The 16,734-nt window shown below is 44.6% G+C and overlaps 32 non-coding genes across 32 annotated transcripts; all 32 read left to right on the top strand.

Annotated features, from left to right (window-relative positions):
* Positions 1-100: 100 nt before the first annotated feature.
* Positions 101-186, top strand: TRNAY-GUA (transfer RNA tyrosine (anticodon GUA)). Its single transcript is given in 2 exon segments — positions 101-137; positions 151-186. It is a non-coding gene; the product is annotated as a tRNA-Tyr (tRNA).
* A 129-nt stretch (positions 187-315) lies between these two features.
* On the top strand, positions 316-387 carry TRNAA-CGC (transfer RNA alanine (anticodon CGC)). The gene has a single exon. It is a non-coding gene; the product is annotated as a tRNA-Ala (tRNA).
* Positions 388-816: 429 nt separating this feature from the next.
* TRNAA-UGC (transfer RNA alanine (anticodon UGC)) lies at positions 817-888 on the top strand. The gene has a single exon. It is a non-coding gene; the product is annotated as a tRNA-Ala (tRNA).
* Positions 889-1,656: 768 nt separating this feature from the next.
* Positions 1,657-1,742, top strand: TRNAY-GUA (transfer RNA tyrosine (anticodon GUA)). The gene is given in 2 exon segments: positions 1,657-1,693; positions 1,707-1,742. It is a non-coding gene; the product is annotated as a tRNA-Tyr (tRNA).
* Positions 1,743-1,871: 129 nt separating this feature from the next.
* TRNAA-UGC (transfer RNA alanine (anticodon UGC)) lies at positions 1,872-1,943 on the top strand. The gene has a single exon. It is a non-coding gene; the product is annotated as a tRNA-Ala (tRNA).
* A 429-nt stretch (positions 1,944-2,372) lies between these two features.
* On the top strand, positions 2,373-2,444 carry TRNAA-UGC (transfer RNA alanine (anticodon UGC)). The gene has a single exon. It is a non-coding gene; the product is annotated as a tRNA-Ala (tRNA).
* Positions 2,445-3,212: 768 nt separating this feature from the next.
* Positions 3,213-3,298, top strand: TRNAY-GUA (transfer RNA tyrosine (anticodon GUA)). Its single transcript is given in 2 exon segments — positions 3,213-3,249; positions 3,263-3,298. It is a non-coding gene; the product is annotated as a tRNA-Tyr (tRNA).
* A 129-nt stretch (positions 3,299-3,427) lies between these two features.
* On the top strand, positions 3,428-3,499 carry TRNAA-CGC (transfer RNA alanine (anticodon CGC)). Its single transcript has one exon. It is a non-coding gene; the product is annotated as a tRNA-Ala (tRNA).
* Positions 3,500-3,928: 429 nt separating this feature from the next.
* On the top strand, positions 3,929-4,000 carry TRNAA-UGC (transfer RNA alanine (anticodon UGC)). Its single transcript has one exon. It is a non-coding gene; the product is annotated as a tRNA-Ala (tRNA).
* Positions 4,001-4,768: 768 nt separating this feature from the next.
* On the top strand, positions 4,769-4,854 carry TRNAY-GUA (transfer RNA tyrosine (anticodon GUA)). The gene is given in 2 exon segments: positions 4,769-4,805; positions 4,819-4,854. It is a non-coding gene; the product is annotated as a tRNA-Tyr (tRNA).
* A 129-nt stretch (positions 4,855-4,983) lies between these two features.
* Positions 4,984-5,055, top strand: TRNAA-UGC (transfer RNA alanine (anticodon UGC)). The gene has a single exon. It is a non-coding gene; the product is annotated as a tRNA-Ala (tRNA).
* Positions 5,056-5,484: 429 nt separating this feature from the next.
* On the top strand, positions 5,485-5,556 carry TRNAA-UGC (transfer RNA alanine (anticodon UGC)). Its single transcript has one exon. It is a non-coding gene; the product is annotated as a tRNA-Ala (tRNA).
* Positions 5,557-6,324: 768 nt separating this feature from the next.
* TRNAY-GUA (transfer RNA tyrosine (anticodon GUA)) lies at positions 6,325-6,410 on the top strand. Its single transcript is given in 2 exon segments — positions 6,325-6,361; positions 6,375-6,410. It is a non-coding gene; the product is annotated as a tRNA-Tyr (tRNA).
* Positions 6,411-6,539: 129 nt separating this feature from the next.
* On the top strand, positions 6,540-6,611 carry TRNAA-CGC (transfer RNA alanine (anticodon CGC)). The gene has a single exon. It is a non-coding gene; the product is annotated as a tRNA-Ala (tRNA).
* A 429-nt stretch (positions 6,612-7,040) lies between these two features.
* Positions 7,041-7,112, top strand: TRNAA-UGC (transfer RNA alanine (anticodon UGC)). Its single transcript has one exon. It is a non-coding gene; the product is annotated as a tRNA-Ala (tRNA).
* A 768-nt stretch (positions 7,113-7,880) lies between these two features.
* On the top strand, positions 7,881-7,966 carry TRNAY-GUA (transfer RNA tyrosine (anticodon GUA)). The gene is given in 2 exon segments: positions 7,881-7,917; positions 7,931-7,966. It is a non-coding gene; the product is annotated as a tRNA-Tyr (tRNA).
* A 129-nt stretch (positions 7,967-8,095) lies between these two features.
* TRNAA-CGC (transfer RNA alanine (anticodon CGC)) lies at positions 8,096-8,167 on the top strand. Its single transcript has one exon. It is a non-coding gene; the product is annotated as a tRNA-Ala (tRNA).
* Positions 8,168-8,596: 429 nt separating this feature from the next.
* TRNAA-UGC (transfer RNA alanine (anticodon UGC)) lies at positions 8,597-8,668 on the top strand. Its single transcript has one exon. It is a non-coding gene; the product is annotated as a tRNA-Ala (tRNA).
* A 768-nt stretch (positions 8,669-9,436) lies between these two features.
* TRNAY-GUA (transfer RNA tyrosine (anticodon GUA)) lies at positions 9,437-9,522 on the top strand. The gene is given in 2 exon segments: positions 9,437-9,473; positions 9,487-9,522. It is a non-coding gene; the product is annotated as a tRNA-Tyr (tRNA).
* A 129-nt stretch (positions 9,523-9,651) lies between these two features.
* On the top strand, positions 9,652-9,723 carry TRNAA-CGC (transfer RNA alanine (anticodon CGC)). Its single transcript has one exon. It is a non-coding gene; the product is annotated as a tRNA-Ala (tRNA).
* A 429-nt stretch (positions 9,724-10,152) lies between these two features.
* Positions 10,153-10,224, top strand: TRNAA-UGC (transfer RNA alanine (anticodon UGC)). The gene has a single exon. It is a non-coding gene; the product is annotated as a tRNA-Ala (tRNA).
* A 768-nt stretch (positions 10,225-10,992) lies between these two features.
* On the top strand, positions 10,993-11,078 carry TRNAY-GUA (transfer RNA tyrosine (anticodon GUA)). Its single transcript is given in 2 exon segments — positions 10,993-11,029; positions 11,043-11,078. It is a non-coding gene; the product is annotated as a tRNA-Tyr (tRNA).
* Positions 11,079-11,207: 129 nt separating this feature from the next.
* TRNAA-UGC (transfer RNA alanine (anticodon UGC)) lies at positions 11,208-11,279 on the top strand. Its single transcript has one exon. It is a non-coding gene; the product is annotated as a tRNA-Ala (tRNA).
* Positions 11,280-11,708: 429 nt separating this feature from the next.
* On the top strand, positions 11,709-11,780 carry TRNAA-UGC (transfer RNA alanine (anticodon UGC)). Its single transcript has one exon. It is a non-coding gene; the product is annotated as a tRNA-Ala (tRNA).
* Positions 11,781-12,548: 768 nt separating this feature from the next.
* Positions 12,549-12,634, top strand: TRNAY-GUA (transfer RNA tyrosine (anticodon GUA)). The gene is given in 2 exon segments: positions 12,549-12,585; positions 12,599-12,634. It is a non-coding gene; the product is annotated as a tRNA-Tyr (tRNA).
* A 129-nt stretch (positions 12,635-12,763) lies between these two features.
* On the top strand, positions 12,764-12,835 carry TRNAA-UGC (transfer RNA alanine (anticodon UGC)). The gene has a single exon. It is a non-coding gene; the product is annotated as a tRNA-Ala (tRNA).
* A 429-nt stretch (positions 12,836-13,264) lies between these two features.
* On the top strand, positions 13,265-13,336 carry TRNAA-UGC (transfer RNA alanine (anticodon UGC)). The gene has a single exon. It is a non-coding gene; the product is annotated as a tRNA-Ala (tRNA).
* A 983-nt stretch (positions 13,337-14,319) lies between these two features.
* On the top strand, positions 14,320-14,391 carry TRNAA-CGC (transfer RNA alanine (anticodon CGC)). The gene has a single exon. It is a non-coding gene; the product is annotated as a tRNA-Ala (tRNA).
* Positions 14,392-14,820: 429 nt separating this feature from the next.
* Positions 14,821-14,892, top strand: TRNAA-UGC (transfer RNA alanine (anticodon UGC)). Its single transcript has one exon. It is a non-coding gene; the product is annotated as a tRNA-Ala (tRNA).
* Positions 14,893-15,660: 768 nt separating this feature from the next.
* TRNAY-GUA (transfer RNA tyrosine (anticodon GUA)) lies at positions 15,661-15,746 on the top strand. The gene is given in 2 exon segments: positions 15,661-15,697; positions 15,711-15,746. It is a non-coding gene; the product is annotated as a tRNA-Tyr (tRNA).
* A 129-nt stretch (positions 15,747-15,875) lies between these two features.
* On the top strand, positions 15,876-15,947 carry TRNAA-UGC (transfer RNA alanine (anticodon UGC)). Its single transcript has one exon. It is a non-coding gene; the product is annotated as a tRNA-Ala (tRNA).
* A 429-nt stretch (positions 15,948-16,376) lies between these two features.
* Positions 16,377-16,448, top strand: TRNAA-UGC (transfer RNA alanine (anticodon UGC)). Its single transcript has one exon. It is a non-coding gene; the product is annotated as a tRNA-Ala (tRNA).
* Positions 16,449-16,734: the final 286 nt, after the last annotated feature.

Here is a 16,734-nt window from a genome sequence, read left to right as displayed (position 1 = left end):
GGTAATGTTCATGATTTTCATCGATCTGCTCCTGATCCCCACCCCCACAACCTTTCTTGAGCGAGAGATAATTACAGCGCTGAAAGATACTTCAGCCACTCCTTCGATAGCTCAGTTGGTAGAGCGGAGGACTGTAGCATAAAGTCAGACATCCTTAGGTCGCTGGTTCAAATCCGGCTCGAAGGATTTTTTGCTTCGATTTCCATATATTTCACTTTTATTCAAACAATACCTTCCATTGATTATGATCGAGACTTTGCAGTCCCTGGGTTTCAGGGATTCCTTGCATCCATCAAACAGCTCGAGGGCAAAAGTGGGGATGTAGCTCAGTGGTAGAGCGCATGCTTCGCATGTATGAGGTCCCGGGTTCAATCCCCGGCATCTCCAGGAGCCTCTGTTCCTTATCTTGGCTTTTTTCCAGAAGGCTAGCCTGCCATCATGCAGAAAGAAGAAGTTTGTCATGCAGTTGGGGTGAGAGCCCCACTTAAATAGTCAGACATTTGCTTTGGAAAAATCTTTGAACTAGGCATAGTTTGCGCATTTCAAGAAAATCGGAGAATTTTGCATTCCAAAAGAAGGAAATAAATGCCCTCTCTGAGGATCGAACTCAGGACCTTCAGATTATGAGACTGACGCGCTGCCTACTGCGCTAAGAAGGCTGTATATAGGCATCTGTACATAAGACCATGAAGATCATCCAGGTACAAGGCTGAAGGATTTTCCTGACTGACATTGTATACTGCAGAGTCGAATGGGGTGATGTGGCCGTCGGTTCAATGCAGGGTTTCCAATCATACAGTCAAACCTTGCAGAAGTGGGGATGTAGCTCAGTGGTAGAGCGCATGCTTTGCATGTATGAGGCCCCGGGTTCAATCCCCGGCATCTCCAGACTTTTGCCATGCTTACCTTGGATTTTGGGCCGAAAGCTAGGCTGGCATCATGATGAAGGAAGAGATATGTCCTCCAACCGGGATGAGGACCCCGCTTAATCTGTCAGACGTTTGCCTTGAAAAATCCCATGAAGTGGGGCTATCTCATTTTTGATGATTATAGATCAAAAGAATCCTACTTGTTGAAGACATCAAAGTGATGATTCATCTTGACAACCATAATGCTTTGATGATAGAAATCTGTCGCATCTCTCTTGATCATTGGTAAGGGTTCTTCTTCTAAACCAGAGACTCTTTACAGTAGCTTTTAGAAAAACGGAATATTTTGTTTATCTCAATCACCTTCAATCTACAGATTTTTCCGTTCTCTTTCCTTTTGAAAATGCATCCAAAATGCACGTTCTTGATGCTGGGTGCGTAGTAATGACTCCCATAACTTTCTGTCATTTCTTTCATGGTTCCGCGCAGCCATCCATTTGCCACCAATGCTGCCCAAGGTCTTTGTATCAAAGTTCCTTTCCTTTCTGTAAAATTGAAATTTGGAGCACCCCTGCTTATCCCCAAGCCAAGACAGAACATGAACTTTGGTCTGAAATCCTCCTTTGGGGTGATAAGACGTACCTTACAGTGTGCTCTAAGAACTGGTGACTTTGAGAGGGAGCTGCAGGTAATGTTCATGATTTTCATCGATCTGCTCCTGATCCCCACCCCCACAACCTTTCTTGAGCGAGAGATAATTACAGCGCTGAAAGATACTTCAGCCACTCCTTCGATAGCTCAGTTGGTAGAGCGGAGGACTGTAGCATAAAGTCAGACATCCTTAGGTCGCTGGTTCAAATCCGGCTCGAAGGATTTTTTGCTTCGATTTCCATATCTTTCACTTTTATTCAAACAATACCTTCCATTGATTATGATCGAGACTTTGCAGTCCCTGGGTTTCAGGGATTCCTTGCATCCATCAAACAGCTCGAGTGCAAAAGTGGGGATGTAGCTCAGTGGTAGAGCGCATGCTTTGCATGTATGAGGTCCCGGGTTCAATCCCCGGCATCTCCAGGAGCCTCTGTTCCTTATCTTGGCTTTTTTCCAGAAGGCTAGCCTGCCATCATGCAGAAAGAAGAAGTTTGTCATGCAGTTGGGGTGAGAGCCCCACTTAAATAGTCAGACATTTGCTTTGGAAAAATCTTTGAACTAGGCATAGTTTGCGCATTTCAAGAAAATCGGAGAATTTTGCATTCCAAAAGAAGGAAATAAATGCCCTCTCTGAGGATCGAACTCAGGACCTTCAGATTATGAGACTGACGCGCTGCCTACTGCGCTAAGAAGGCTGTATATAGGCATCTGTACATAAGACCATGAAGATCATCCAGGTACAAGGCTGAAGGATTTTCCTGACTGACATTGTATACTGCAGAGTCGAATGGGGTGATGTGGCCGTCGGTTCAATGCAGGGTTTCCAATCATACAGTCAAACCTTGCAGAAGTGGGGATGTAGCTCAGTGGTAGAGCGCATGCTTTGCATGTATGAGGCCCCGGGTTCAATCCCCGGCATCTCCAGACTTTTGCCATGCTTACCTTGGATTTTGGGCCGAAAGCTAGGCTGGCATCATGATGAAGGAAGAGATATGTCCTCCAACCGGGATGAGGACCCCGCTTAATCTGTCAGACGTTTGCCTTGAAAAATCCCATGAAATGGGGCTATCTCATTTTTGATGATTATAGATCAAAAGAATCCTACTTGTTGAAGACATCAAAGTGATGATTCATCTTGACAACCATAATGCTTTGATGATAGAAATCTGTCGCATCTCTCTTGATCATTGGTAAGGGTTCTTCTTCTAAACCAGAGACTCTTTACAGTAGCTTTTAGAAAAACGGAATATTTTGTTTATCTCAATCACCTTCAATCTACAGATTTTTCCGTTCTCTTTCCTTTTGAAAATGCATCCAAAATGCACGTTCTTGATGCTGGGTGCGTAGTAATGACTCCCATAACTTTCTGTCATTTCTTTCATGGTTCCGCGCAGCCATCCATTTGCCACCAATGCTGCCCAAGGTCTTTGTATCAAAGTTCCTTTCCTTTCTGTAAAATTGAAATTTGGAGCACCCCTGCTTATCCCCAAGCCAAGACAGAACATGAACATTGGTCTGAAATCCTCCTTTGGGGTGATAAGACGTACCTTACAGTGTGCTCTAAGAACTGGTGACTTTGAGAGGGAGCTGCAGGTAATGTTCATGATTTTCATCGATCTGCTCCTGATCCCCACCCCCACAACCTTTCTTGAGCGAGAGATAATTACAGCGCTGAAAGATACTTCAGCCACTCCTTCGATAGCTCAGTTGGTAGAGCGGAGGACTGTAGCATAAAGTCAGACATCCTTAGGTCGCTGGTTCAAATCCGGCTCGAAGGATTTTTTGCTTCGATTTCCATATATTTCACTTTTATTCAAACAATACCTTCCATTGATTATGATCGAGACTTTGCAGTCCCTGGGTTTCAGGGATTCCTTGCATCCATCAAACAGCTCGAGGGCAAAAGTGGGGATGTAGCTCAGTGGTAGAGCGCATGCTTCGCATGTATGAGGTCCCGGGTTCAATCCCCGGCATCTCCAGGAGCCTCTGTTCCTTATCTTGGCTTTTTTCCAGAAGGCTAGCCTGCCATCATGCAGAAAGAAGAAGTTTGTCATGCAGTTGGGGTGAGAGCCCCACTTAAATAGTCAGACATTTGCTTTGGAAAAATCTTTGAACTAGGCATAGTTTGCGCATTTCAAGAAAATCGGAGAATTTTGCATTCCAAAAGAAGGAAATAAATGCCCTCTCTGAGGATCGAACTCAGGACCTTCAGATTATGAGACTGACGCGCTGCCTACTGCGCTAAGAAGGCTGTATATAGGCATCTGTACATAAGACCATGAAGATCATCCAGGTACAAGGCTGAAGGATTTTCCTGACTGACATTGTATACTGCAGAGTCGAATGGGGTGATGTGGCCGTCGGTTCAATGCAGGGTTTCCAATCATACAGTCAAACCTTGCAGAAGTGGGGATGTAGCTCAGTGGTAGAGCGCATGCTTTGCATGTATGAGGCCCCGGGTTCAATCCCCGGCATCTCCAGACTTTTGCCATGCTTACCTTGGATTTTGGGCCGAAAGCTAGGCTGGCATCATGATGAAGGAAGAGATATGTCCTCCAACCGGGATGAGGACCCCGCTTAATCTGTCAGACGTTTGCCTTGAAAAATCCCATGAAGTGGGGCTATCTCATTTTTGATGATTATAGATCAAAAGAATCCTACTTGTTGAAGACATCAAAGTGATGATTCATCTTGACAACCATAATGCTTTGATGATAGAAATCTGTCGCATCTCTCTTGATCATTGGTAAGGGTTCTTCTTCTAAACCAGAGACTCTTTACAGTAGCTTTTAGAAAAACGGAATATTTTGTTTATCTCAATCACCTTCAATCTACAGATTTTTCCGTTCTCTTTCCTTTTGAAAATGCATCCAAAATGCACGTTCTTGATGCTGGGTGCGTAGTAATGACTCCCATAACTTTCTGTCATTTCTTTCATGGTTCCGCGCAGCCATCCATTTGCCACCAATGCTGCCCAAGGTCTTTGTATCAAAGTTCCTTTCCTTTCTGTAAAATTGAAATTTGGAGCACCCCTGCTTATCCCCAAGCCAAGACAGAACATGAACTTTGGTCTGAAATCCTCCTTTGGGGTGATAAGACGTACCTTACAGTGTGCTCTAAGAACTGGTGACTTTGAGAGGGAGCTGCAGGTAATGTTCATGATTTTCATCGATCTGCTCCTGATCCCCACCCCCACAACCTTTCTTGAGCGAGAGATAATTACAGCGCTGAAAGATACTTCAGCCACTCCTTCGATAGCTCAGTTGGTAGAGCGGAGGACTGTAGCATAAAGTCAGACATCCTTAGGTCGCTGGTTCAAATCCGGCTCGAAGGATTTTTTGCTTCGATTTCCATATCTTTCACTTTTATTCAAACAATACCTTCCATTGATTATGATCGAGACTTTGCAGTCCCTGGGTTTCAGGGATTCCTTGCATCCATCAAACAGCTCGAGTGCAAAAGTGGGGATGTAGCTCAGTGGTAGAGCGCATGCTTTGCATGTATGAGGTCCCGGGTTCAATCCCCGGCATCTCCAGGAGCCTCTGTTCCTTATCTTGGCTTTTTTCCAGAAGGCTAGCCTGCCATCATGCAGAAAGAAGAAGTTTGTCATGCAGTTGGGGTGAGAGCCCCACTTAAATAGTCAGACATTTGCTTTGGAAAAATCTTTGAACTAGGCATAGTTTGCGCATTTCAAGAAAATCGGAGAATTTTGCATTCCAAAAGAAGGAAATAAATGCCCTCTCTGAGGATCGAACTCAGGACCTTCAGATTATGAGACTGACGCGCTGCCTACTGCGCTAAGAAGGCTGTATATAGGCATCTGTACATAAGACCATGAAGATCATCCAGGTACAAGGCTGAAGGATTTTCCTGACTGACATTGTATACTGCAGAGTCGAATGGGGTGATGTGGCCGTCGGTTCAATGCAGGGTTTCCAATCATACAGTCAAACCTTGCAGAAGTGGGGATGTAGCTCAGTGGTAGAGCGCATGCTTTGCATGTATGAGGCCCCGGGTTCAATCCCCGGCATCTCCAGACTTTTGCCATGCTTACCTTGGATTTTGGGCCGAAAGCTAGGCTGGCATCATGATGAAGGAAGAGATATGTCCTCCAACCGGGATGAGGACCCCGCTTAATCTGTCAGACGTTTGCCTTGAAAAATCCCATGAAATGGGGCTATCTCATTTTTGATGATTATAGATCAAAAGAATCCTACTTGTTGAAGACATCAAAGTGATGATTCATCTTGACAACCATAATGCTTTGATGATAGAAATCTGTCGCATCTCTCTTGATCATTGGTAAGGGTTCTTCTTCTAAACCAGAGACTCTTTACAGTAGCTTTTAGAAAAACGGAATATTTTGTTTATCTCAATCACCTTCAATCTACAGATTTTTCCGTTCTCTTTCCTTTTGAAAATGCATCCAAAATGCACGTTCTTGATGCTGGGTGCGTAGTAATGACTCCCATAACTTTCTGTCATTTCTTTCATGGTTCCGCGCAGCCATCCATTTGCCACCAATGCTGCCCAAGGTCTTTGTATCAAAGTTCCTTTCCTTTCTGTAAAATTGAAATTTGGAGCACCCCTGCTTATCCCCAAGCCAAGACAGAACATGAACATTGGTCTGAAATCCTCCTTTGGGGTGATAAGACGTACCTTACAGTGTGCTCTAAGAACTGGTGACTTTGAGAGGGAGCTGCAGGTAATGTTCATGATTTTCATCGATCTGCTCCTGATCCCCACCCCCACAACCTTTCTTGAGCGAGAGATAATTACAGCGCTGAAAGATACTTCAGCCACTCCTTCGATAGCTCAGTTGGTAGAGCGGAGGACTGTAGCATAAAGTCAGACATCCTTAGGTCGCTGGTTCAAATCCGGCTCGAAGGATTTTTTGCTTCGATTTCCATATATTTCACTTTTATTCAAACAATACCTTCCATTGATTATGATCGAGACTTTGCAGTCCCTGGGTTTCAGGGATTCCTTGCATCCATCAAACAGCTCGAGGGCAAAAGTGGGGATGTAGCTCAGTGGTAGAGCGCATGCTTCGCATGTATGAGGTCCCGGGTTCAATCCCCGGCATCTCCAGGAGCCTCTGTTCCTTATCTTGGCTTTTTTCCAGAAGGCTAGCCTGCCATCATGCAGAAAGAAGAAGTTTGTCATGCAGTTGGGGTGAGAGCCCCACTTAAATAGTCAGACATTTGCTTTGGAAAAATCTTTGAACTAGGCATAGTTTGCGCATTTCAAGAAAATCGGAGAATTTTGCATTCCAAAAGAAGGAAATAAATGCCCTCTCTGAGGATCGAACTCAGGACCTTCAGATTATGAGACTGACGCGCTGCCTACTGCGCTAAGAAGGCTGTATATAGGCATCTGTACATAAGACCATGAAGATCATCCAGGTACAAGGCTGAAGGATTTTCCTGACTGACATTGTATACTGCAGAGTCGAATGGGGTGATGTGGCCGTCGGTTCAATGCAGGGTTTCCAATCATACAGTCAAACCTTGCAGAAGTGGGGATGTAGCTCAGTGGTAGAGCGCATGCTTTGCATGTATGAGGCCCCGGGTTCAATCCCCGGCATCTCCAGACTTTTGCCATGCTTACCTTGGATTTTGGGCCGAAAGCTAGGCTGGCATCATGATGAAGGAAGAGATATGTCCTCCAACCGGGATGAGGACCCCGCTTAATCTGTCAGACGTTTGCCTTGAAAAATCCCATGAAGTGGGGCTATCTCATTTTTGATGATTATAGATCAAAAGAATCCTACTTGTTGAAGACATCAAAGTGATGATTCATCTTGACAACCATAATGCTTTGATGATAGAAATCTGTCGCATCTCTCTTGATCATTGGTAAGGGTTCTTCTTCTAAACCAGAGACTCTTTACAGTAGCTTTTAGAAAAACGGAATATTTTGTTTATCTCAATCACCTTCAATCTACAGATTTTTCCGTTCTCTTTCCTTTTGAAAATGCATCCAAAATGCACGTTCTTGATGCTGGGTGCGTAGTAATGACTCCCATAACTTTCTGTCATTTCTTTCATGGTTCCGCGCAGCCATCCATTTGCCACCAATGCTGCCCAAGGTCTTTGTATCAAAGTTCCTTTCCTTTCTGTAAAATTGAAATTTGGAGCACCCCTGCTTATCCCCAAGCCAAGACAGAACATGAACTTTGGTCTGAAATCCTCCTTTGGGGTGATAAGACGTACCTTACAGTGTGCTCTAAGAACTGGTGACTTTGAGAGGGAGCTGCAGGTAATGTTCATGATTTTCATCGATCTGCTCCTGATCCCCACCCCCACAACCTTTCTTGAGCGAGAGATAATTACAGCGCTGAAAGATACTTCAGCCACTCCTTCGATAGCTCAGTTGGTAGAGCGGAGGACTGTAGCATAAAGTCAGACATCCTTAGGTCGCTGGTTCAAATCCGGCTCGAAGGATTTTTTGCTTCGATTTCCATATCTTTCACTTTTATTCAAACAATACCTTCCATTGATTATGATCGAGACTTTGCAGTCCCTGGGTTTCAGGGATTCCTTGCATCCATCAAACAGCTCAAGTGCAAAAGTGGGGATGTAGCTCAGTGGTAGAGCGCATGCTTCGCATGTATGAGGTCCCGGGTTCAATCCCCGGCATCTCCAGGAGCCTCTGTTCCTTATCTTGGCTTTTTTCCAGAAGGCTAGCCTGCCATCATGCAGAAAGAAGAAGTTTGTCATGCAGTTGGGGTGAGAGCCCCACTTAAATAGTCAGACATTTGCTTTGGAAAAATCTTTGAACTAGGCATAGTTTGCGCATTTCAAGAAAATCGGAGAATTTTGCATTCCAAAAGAAGGAAATAAATGCCCTCTCTGAGGATCGAACTCAGGACCTTCAGATTATGAGACTGACGCGCTGCCTACTGCGCTAAGAAGGCTGTATATAGGCATCTGTACATAAGACCATGAAGATCATCCAGGTACAAGGCTGAAGGATTTTCCTGACTGACATTGTATACTGCAGAGTCGAATGGGGTGATGTGGCCGTCGGTTCAATGCAGGGTTTCCAATCATACAGTCAAACCTTGCAGAAGTGGGGATGTAGCTCAGTGGTAGAGCGCATGCTTTGCATGTATGAGGCCCCGGGTTCAATCCCCGGCATCTCCAGACTTTTGCCATGCTTACCTTGGATTTTGGGCCGAAAGCTAGGCTGGCATCATGATGAAGGAAGAGATATGTCCTCCAACCGGGATGAGGACCCCGCTTAATCTGTCAGACGTTTGCCTTGAAAAATCCCATGAAATGGGGCTATCTCATTTTTGATGATTATAGATCAAAAGAATCCTACTTGTTGAAGACATCAAAGTGATGATTCATCTTGACAACCATAATGCTTTGATGATAGAAATCTGTCGCATCTCTCTTGATCATTGGTAAGGGTTCTTCTTCTAAACCAGAGACTCTTTACAGTAGCTTTTAGAAAAACGGAATATTTTGTTTATCTCAATCACCTTCAATCTACAGATTTTTCCGTTCTCTTTCCTTTTGAAAATGCATCCAAAATGCACGTTCTTGATGCTGGGTGCGTAGTAATGACTCCCATAACTTTCTGTCATTTCTTTCATGGTTCCGCGCAGCCATCCATTTGCCACCAATGCTGCCCAAGGTCTTTGTATCAAAGTTCCTTTCCTTTCTGTAAAATTGAAATTTGGAGCACCCCTGCTTATCCCCAAGCCAAGACAGAACATGAACTTTGGTCTGAAATCCTCCTTTGGGGTGATAAGACGTACCTTACAGTGTGCTCTAAGAACTGGTGACTTTGAGAGGGAGCTGCAGGTAATGTTCATGATTTTCATCGATCTGCTCCTGATCCCCACCCCCACAACCTTTCTTGAGCGAGAGATAATTACAGCGCTGAAAGATACTTCAGCCACTCCTTCGATAGCTCAGTTGGTAGAGCGGAGGACTGTAGCATAAAGTCAGACATCCTTAGGTCGCTGGTTCAAATCCGGCTCGAAGGATTTTTTGCTTCGATTTCCATATCTTTCACTTTTATTCAAACAATACCTTCCATTGATTATGATCGAGACTTTGCAGTCCCTGGGTTTCAGGGATTCCTTGCATCCATCAAACAGCTCGAGTGCAAAAGTGGGGATGTAGCTCAGTGGTAGAGCGCATGCTTCGCATGTATGAGGTCCCGGGTTCAATCCCCGGCATCTCCAGGAGCCTCTGTTCCTTATCTTGGCTTTTTTCCAGAAGGCTAGCCTGCCATCATGCAGAAAGAAGAAGTTTGTCATGCAGTTGGGGTGAGAGCCCCACTTAAATAGTCAGACATTTGCTTTGGAAAAATCTTTGAACTAGGCATAGTTTGCGCATTTCAAGAAAATCGGAGAATTTTGCATTCCAAAAGAAGGAAATAAATGCCCTCTCTGAGGATCGAACTCAGGACCTTCAGATTATGAGACTGACGCGCTGCCTACTGCGCTAAGAAGGCTGTATATAGGCATCTGTACATAAGACCATGAAGATCATCCAGGTACAAGGCTGAAGGATTTTCCTGACTGACATTGTATACTGCAGAGTCGAATGGGGTGATGTGGCCGTCGGTTCAATGCAGGGTTTCCAATCATACAGTCAAACCTTGCAGAAGTGGGGATGTAGCTCAGTGGTAGAGCGCATGCTTTGCATGTATGAGGCCCCGGGTTCAATCCCCGGCATCTCCAGACTTTTGCCATGCTTACCTTGGATTTTGGGCCGAAAGCTAGGCTGGCATCATGATGAAGGAAGAGATATGTCCTCCAACCGGGATGAGGACCCCGCTTAATCTGTCAGACGTTTGCCTTGAAAAATCCCATGAAATGGGGCTATCTCATTTTTGATGATTATAGATCAAAAGAATCCTACTTGTTGAAGACATCAAAGTGATGATTCATCTTGACAACCATAATGCTTTGATGATAGAAATCTGTCGCATCTCTCTTGATCATTGGTAAGGGTTCTTCTTCTAAACCAGAGACTCTTTACAGTAGCTTTTAGAAAAACGGAATATTTTGTTTATCTCAATCACCTTCAATCTACAGATTTTTCCGTTCTCTTTCCTTTTGAAAATGCATCCAAAATGCACGTTCTTGATGCTGGGTGCGTAGTAATGACTCCCATAACTTTCTGTCATTTCTTTCATGGTTCCGCGCAGCCATCCATTTGCCACCAATGCTGCCCAAGGTCTTTGTATCAAAGTTCCTTTCCTTTCTGTAAAATTGAAATTTGGAGCACCCCTGCTTATCCCCAAGCCAAGACAGAACATGAACTTTGGTCTGAAATCCTCCTTTGGGGTGATAAGACGTACCTTACAGTGTGCTCTAAGAACTGGTGACTTTGAGAGGGAGCTGCAGGTAATGTTCATGATTTTCATCGATCTGCTCCTGATCCCCACCCCCACAACCTTTCTTGAGCGAGAGATAATTACAGCGCTGAAAGATACTTCAGCCACTCCTTCGATAGCTCAGTTGGTAGAGCGGAGGACTGTAGCATAAAGTCAGACATCCTTAGGTCGCTGGTTCAAATCCGGCTCGAAGGATTTTTTGCTTCGATTTCCATATCTTTCACTTTTATTCAAACAATACCTTCCATTGATTATGATCGAGACTTTGCAGTCCCTGGGTTTCAGGGATTCCTTGCATCCATCAAACAGCTCGAGTGCAAAAGTGGGGATGTAGCTCAGTGGTAGAGCGCATGCTTTGCATGTATGAGGTCCCGGGTTCAATCCCCGGCATCTCCAGGAGCCTCTGTTCCTTATCTTGGCTTTTTTCCAGAAGGCTAGCCTGCCATCATGCAGAAAGAAGAAGTTTGTCATGCAGTTGGGGTGAGAGCCCCACTTAAATAGTCAGACATTTGCTTTGGAAAAATCTTTGAACTAGGCATAGTTTGCGCATTTCAAGAAAATCGGAGAATTTTGCATTCCAAAAGAAGGAAATAAATGCCCTCTCTGAGGATCGAACTCAGGACCTTCAGATTATGAGACTGACGCGCTGCCTACTGCGCTAAGAAGGCTGTATATAGGCATCTGTACATAAGACCATGAAGATCATCCAGGTACAAGGCTGAAGGATTTTCCTGACTGACATTGTATACTGCAGAGTCGAATGGGGTGATGTGGCCGTCGGTTCAATGCAGGGTTTCCAATCATACAGTCAAACCTTGCAGAAGTGGGGATGTAGCTCAGTGGTAGAGCGCATGCTTTGCATGTATGAGGCCCCGGGTTCAATCCCCGGCATCTCCAGACTTTTGCCATGCTTACCTTGGATTTTGGGCCGAAAGCTAGGCTGGCATCATGATGAAGGAAGAGATATGTCCTCCAACCGGGATGAGGACCCCGCTTAATCTGTCAGACGTTTGCCTTGAAAAATCCCATGAAGTGGGGCTATCTCATTTTTGATGATTATAGATCAAAAGAATCCTACTTGTTGAAGACATCAAAGTGATGATTCATCTTGACAACCATAATGCTTTGATGATAGAAATCTGTCGCATCTCTCTTGATCATTGGTAAGGGTTCTTCTTCTAAACCAGAGACTCTTTACAGTAGCTTTTAGAAAAACGGAATATTTTGTTTATCTCAATCACCTTCAATCTACAGATTTTTCCGTTCTCTTTCCTTTTGAAAATGCATCCAAAATGCACGTTCTTGATGCTGGGTGCGTAGTAATGACTCCCATAACTTTCTGTCATTTCTTTCATGGTTCCGCGCAGCCATCCATTTGCCACCAATGCTGCCCAAGGTCTTTGTATCAAAGTTCCTTTCCTTTCTGTAAAATTGAAATTTGGAGCACCCCTGCTTATCCCCAAGCCAAGACAGAACATGAACTTTGGTCTGAAATCCTCCTTTGGGGTGATAAGACGTACCTTACAGTGTGCTCTAAGAACTGGTGACTTTGAGAGGGAGCTGCAGGTAATGTTCATGATTTTCATCGATCTGCTCCTGATCCCCACCCCCACAACCTTTCTTGAGCGAGAGATAATTACAGCGCTGAAAGATACTTCAGCCACTCCTTCGATAGCTCAGTTGGTAGAGCGGAGGACTGTAGCATAAAGTCAGACATCCTTAGGTCGCTGGTTCAAATCCGGCTCGAAGGATTTTTTGCTTCGATTTCCATATCTTTCACTTTTATTCAAACAATACCTTCCATTGATTATGATCGAGACTTTGCAGTCCCTGGGTTTCAGGGATTCCTTGCATCCATCAAACAGCTCGAGTGCAAAAGTGGGGATGTAGCTCAGTGGTAGAGCGCATGCTTTGCATGTATGAGGTCCCGGGTTCAATCCCCGGCATCTCCAGGAGCCTCTGTTCCTTATCTTGGCTTTTTTCCAGAAGGCTAGCCTGCCATCATGCAGAAAGAAGAAGTTTGTCATGCAGTTGGGGTGAGAGCCCCACTTAAATAGTCAGACATTTGCTTTGGAAAAATCTTTGAACTAGGCATAGTTTGCGCATTTCAAGAAAATCGGAGAATTTTGCATTCCAAAAGAAGGAAATAAATGCCCTCTCTGAGGATCGAACTCAGGACCTTCAGATTATGAGACTGACGCGCTGCCTACTGCGCTAAGAAGGCTGTATATAGGCATCTGTACATAAGACCATGAAGATCATCCAGGTACAAGGCTGAAGGATTTTCCTGACTGACATTGTATACTGCAGAGTCGAATGGGGTGATGTGGCCGTCGGTTCAATGCAGGGTTTCCAATCATACAGTCAAACCTTGCAGAAGTGGGGATGTAGCTCAGTGGTAGAGCGCATGCTTTGCATGTATGAGGCCCCGGGTTCAATCCCCGGCATCTCCAGACTTTTGCCATGCTTACCTTGGATTTTGGGCCGAAAGCTAGGCTGGCATCATGATGAAGGAAGAGATATGTCCTCCAACCGGGATGAGGACCCCGCTTAATCTGTCAGACGTTTGCCTTGAAAAATCCCATGAAATGGGGCTATCTCATTTTTGATGATTATAGATCAAAAGAATCCTACTTGTTGAAGACATCAAAGTGATGATTCATCTTGACAACCATAATGCTTTGATGATAGAAATCTGTCGCATCTCTCTTGATCATTGGTAAGGGTTCTTCTTCTAAACCAGAGACTCTTTACAGTAGCTTTTAGAAAAACGGAATATTTTGTTTATCTCAATCACCTTCAATCTACAGATTTTTCCGTTCTCTTTCCTTTTGAAAATGCATCCAAAATGCACGTTCTTGATGCTGGGTGCGTAGTAATGACTCCCATAACTTTCTGTCATTTCTTTCATGGTTCCGCGCAGCCATCCATTTGCCACCAATGCTGCCCAAGGTCTTTGTATCAAAGTTCCTTTCCTTTCTGTAAAATTGAAATTTGGAGCACCCCTGCTTATCCCCAAGCCAAGACAGAACATGAACATTGGTCTGAAATCCTCCTTTGGGGTGATAAGACGTACCTTACAGTGTGCTCTAAGAACTGGTGACTTTGAGAGGGAGCTGCAGGTAATGTTCATGATTTTCATCGATCTGCTCCTGATCCCCACCCCCACAACCTTTCTTGAGCGAGAGATAATTACAGCGCTGAAAGATACTTCAGCCACTACTTCGATAGCTCAGTTGGTAGAGCGGAGGACTGTAGCATAAAGTCAGACATCCTTAGGTCGCTGGTTCAAATCCGGCTCGAAGGATTTTTTGCTTCGATTTCCATATATTTCACTTTTATTCAAACAATACCTTCCATTGATTATGATCGAGACTTTGCAGTCCCTGGGTTTCAGGGATTCCTTGCATCCATCAAACAGCTCGAGGGCAAAAGTGGGGATGTAGCTCAGTGGTAGAGCGCATGCTTCGCATGTATGAGGTCCCGGGTTCAATCCCCGGCATCTCCAGGAGCCTCTGTTCCTTATCTTGGCTTTTTTCCAGAAGGCTAGCCTGCCATCATGCAGAAAGAAGAAGTTTGTCATGCAGTTGGGGTGAGAGCCCCACTTAAATAGTCAGACATTTGCTTTGGAAAAATCTTTGAACTAGGCATAGTTTGCGCATTTCAAGAAAATCGGAGAATTTTGCATTCCAAAAGAAGGAAATAAATGCCCTCTCTGAGGATCGAACTCAGGACCTTCAGATTATGAGACTGACGCGCTGCCTACTGCGCTAAGAAGGCTGTATATAGGCATCTGTACATAAGACCATGAAGATCATCCAGGTACAAGGCTGAAGGATTTTCCTGACTGACATTGTATACTGCAGAGTCGAATGGGGTGATGTGGCCGTCGGTTCAATGCAGGGTTTCCAATCATACAGTCAAACCTTGCAGAAGTGGGGATGTAGCTCAGTGGTAGAGCGCATGCTTTGCATGTATGAGGCCCCGGGTTCAATCCCCGGCATCTCCAGACTTTTGCCATGCTTACCTTGGATTTTGGGCCGAAAGCTAGGCTGGCATCATGATGAAGGAAGAGATATGTCCTCCAACCGGGATGAGGACCCCGCTTAATCTGTCAGACGTTTGCCTTGAAAAATCCCATGAAGTGGGGCTATCTCATTTTTGATGATTATAGATCAAAAGAATCCTACTTGTTGAAGACATCAAAGTGATGATTCATCTTGACAACCATAATGCTTTGATGATAGAAATCTGTCGCATCTCTCTTGATCATTGGTAAGGGTTCTTCTTCTAAACCAGAGACTCTTTACAGTAGCTTTTAGAAAAACGGAATATTTTGTTTATCTCAATCACCTTCAATCTACAGATTTTTCCGTTCTCTTTCCTTTTGAAAATGCATCCAAAATGCACGTTCTTGATGCTGGGTGCGTAGTAATGACTCCCATAACTTTCTGTCATTTCTTTCATGGTTCCGCGCAGCCATCCATTTGCCACCAATGCTGCCCAAGGTCTTTGTATCAAAGTTCCTTTCCTTTCTGTAAAATTGAAATTTGGAGCACCCCTGCTTATCCCCAAGCCAAGACAGAACATGAACTTTGGTCTGAAATCCTCCTTTGGGGTGATAAGACGTACCTTACAGTGTGCTCTAAGAACTGGTGACTTTGAGAGGGAGCTGCAGGTAATGTTCATGATTTTCATCGATCTGCTCCTGATCCCCACCCCCACAACCTTTCTTGAGCGAGAGATAATTACAGCGCTGAAAGATACTTCAGCCACTCCTTCGATAGCTCAGTTGGTAGAGCGGAGGACTGTAGCATAAAGTCAGACATCCTTAGGTCGCTGGTTCAAATCCGGCTCGAAGGATTTTTTGCTTCGATTTCCATATCTTTCACTTTTATTCAAACAATACCTTCCATTGATTATGATCGAGACTTTGCAGTCCCTGGGTTTCAGGGATTCCTTGCATCCATCAAACAGCTCGAGTGCAAAAGTGGGGATGTAGCTCAGTGGTAGAGCGCATGCTTTGCATGTATGAGGTCCCGGGTTCAATCCCCGGCATCTCCAGGAGCCTCTGTTCCTTATCTTGGCTTTTTTCCAGAAGGCTAGCCTGCCATCATGCAGAAAGAAGAAGTTTGTCATGCAGTTGGGGTGAGAGCCCCACTTAAATAGTCAGACATTTGCTTTGGAAAAATCTTTGAACTAGGCATAGTTTGCGCATTTCAAGAAAATCGGAGAATTTTGCATTCCAAAAGAAGGAAATAAATGCCCTCTCTGAGGATCGAACTCAGGACCTTCAGATTATGAGACTGACGCGCTGCCTACTGCGCTAAGAAGGCTGTATATAGGCATCTGTACATAAGACCATGAAGATCATCCAGGTACAAGGCTGAAGGATTTTCCTGACTGACATTGTATACTGCAGAGTCGAATGGGGTGATGTGGCCGTCGGTTCAATGCAGGGTTTCCAATCATACAGTCAAACCTTGCAGAAGTGGGGATGTAGCTCAGTGGTAGAGCGCATGCTTTGCATGTATGAGGCCCCGGGTTCAATCCCCGGCATCTCCAGACTTTTGCCATGCTTACCTTGGATTTTGGGCCGAAAACTATTCTGGCATCATGATGAAGGAAGAGATATGTCCTCCAACCGGGATGAGGACCCCGCTTAATCTGTCAGACGTTTGCCTTGAAAAATCCCATGAAATGGGGCTATCTCATTTTTGATGATTATAGATCAAAAGAATCCTACTTGTTGAAGACATCAAAGTGATGATTCATCTTGACAACCATAATGCTTTGATGATAGAAATCTGTCGCATCTCTCTTGATCATTGGTAAGGGTTCTTCTTCTAAA

This window comes from Triturus cristatus, chromosome 4_1 (genome assembly GCF_964204655.1).
Source record: "Triturus cristatus chromosome 4_1, aTriCri1.1, whole genome shotgun sequence".
Lineage (NCBI taxonomy): Eukaryota > Metazoa > Chordata > Amphibia > Caudata > Salamandridae > Triturus > Triturus cristatus.
Note: the sequence above shows the minus strand (reverse complement) of the source record. Positions and strands in the feature narration are given on the sequence as shown.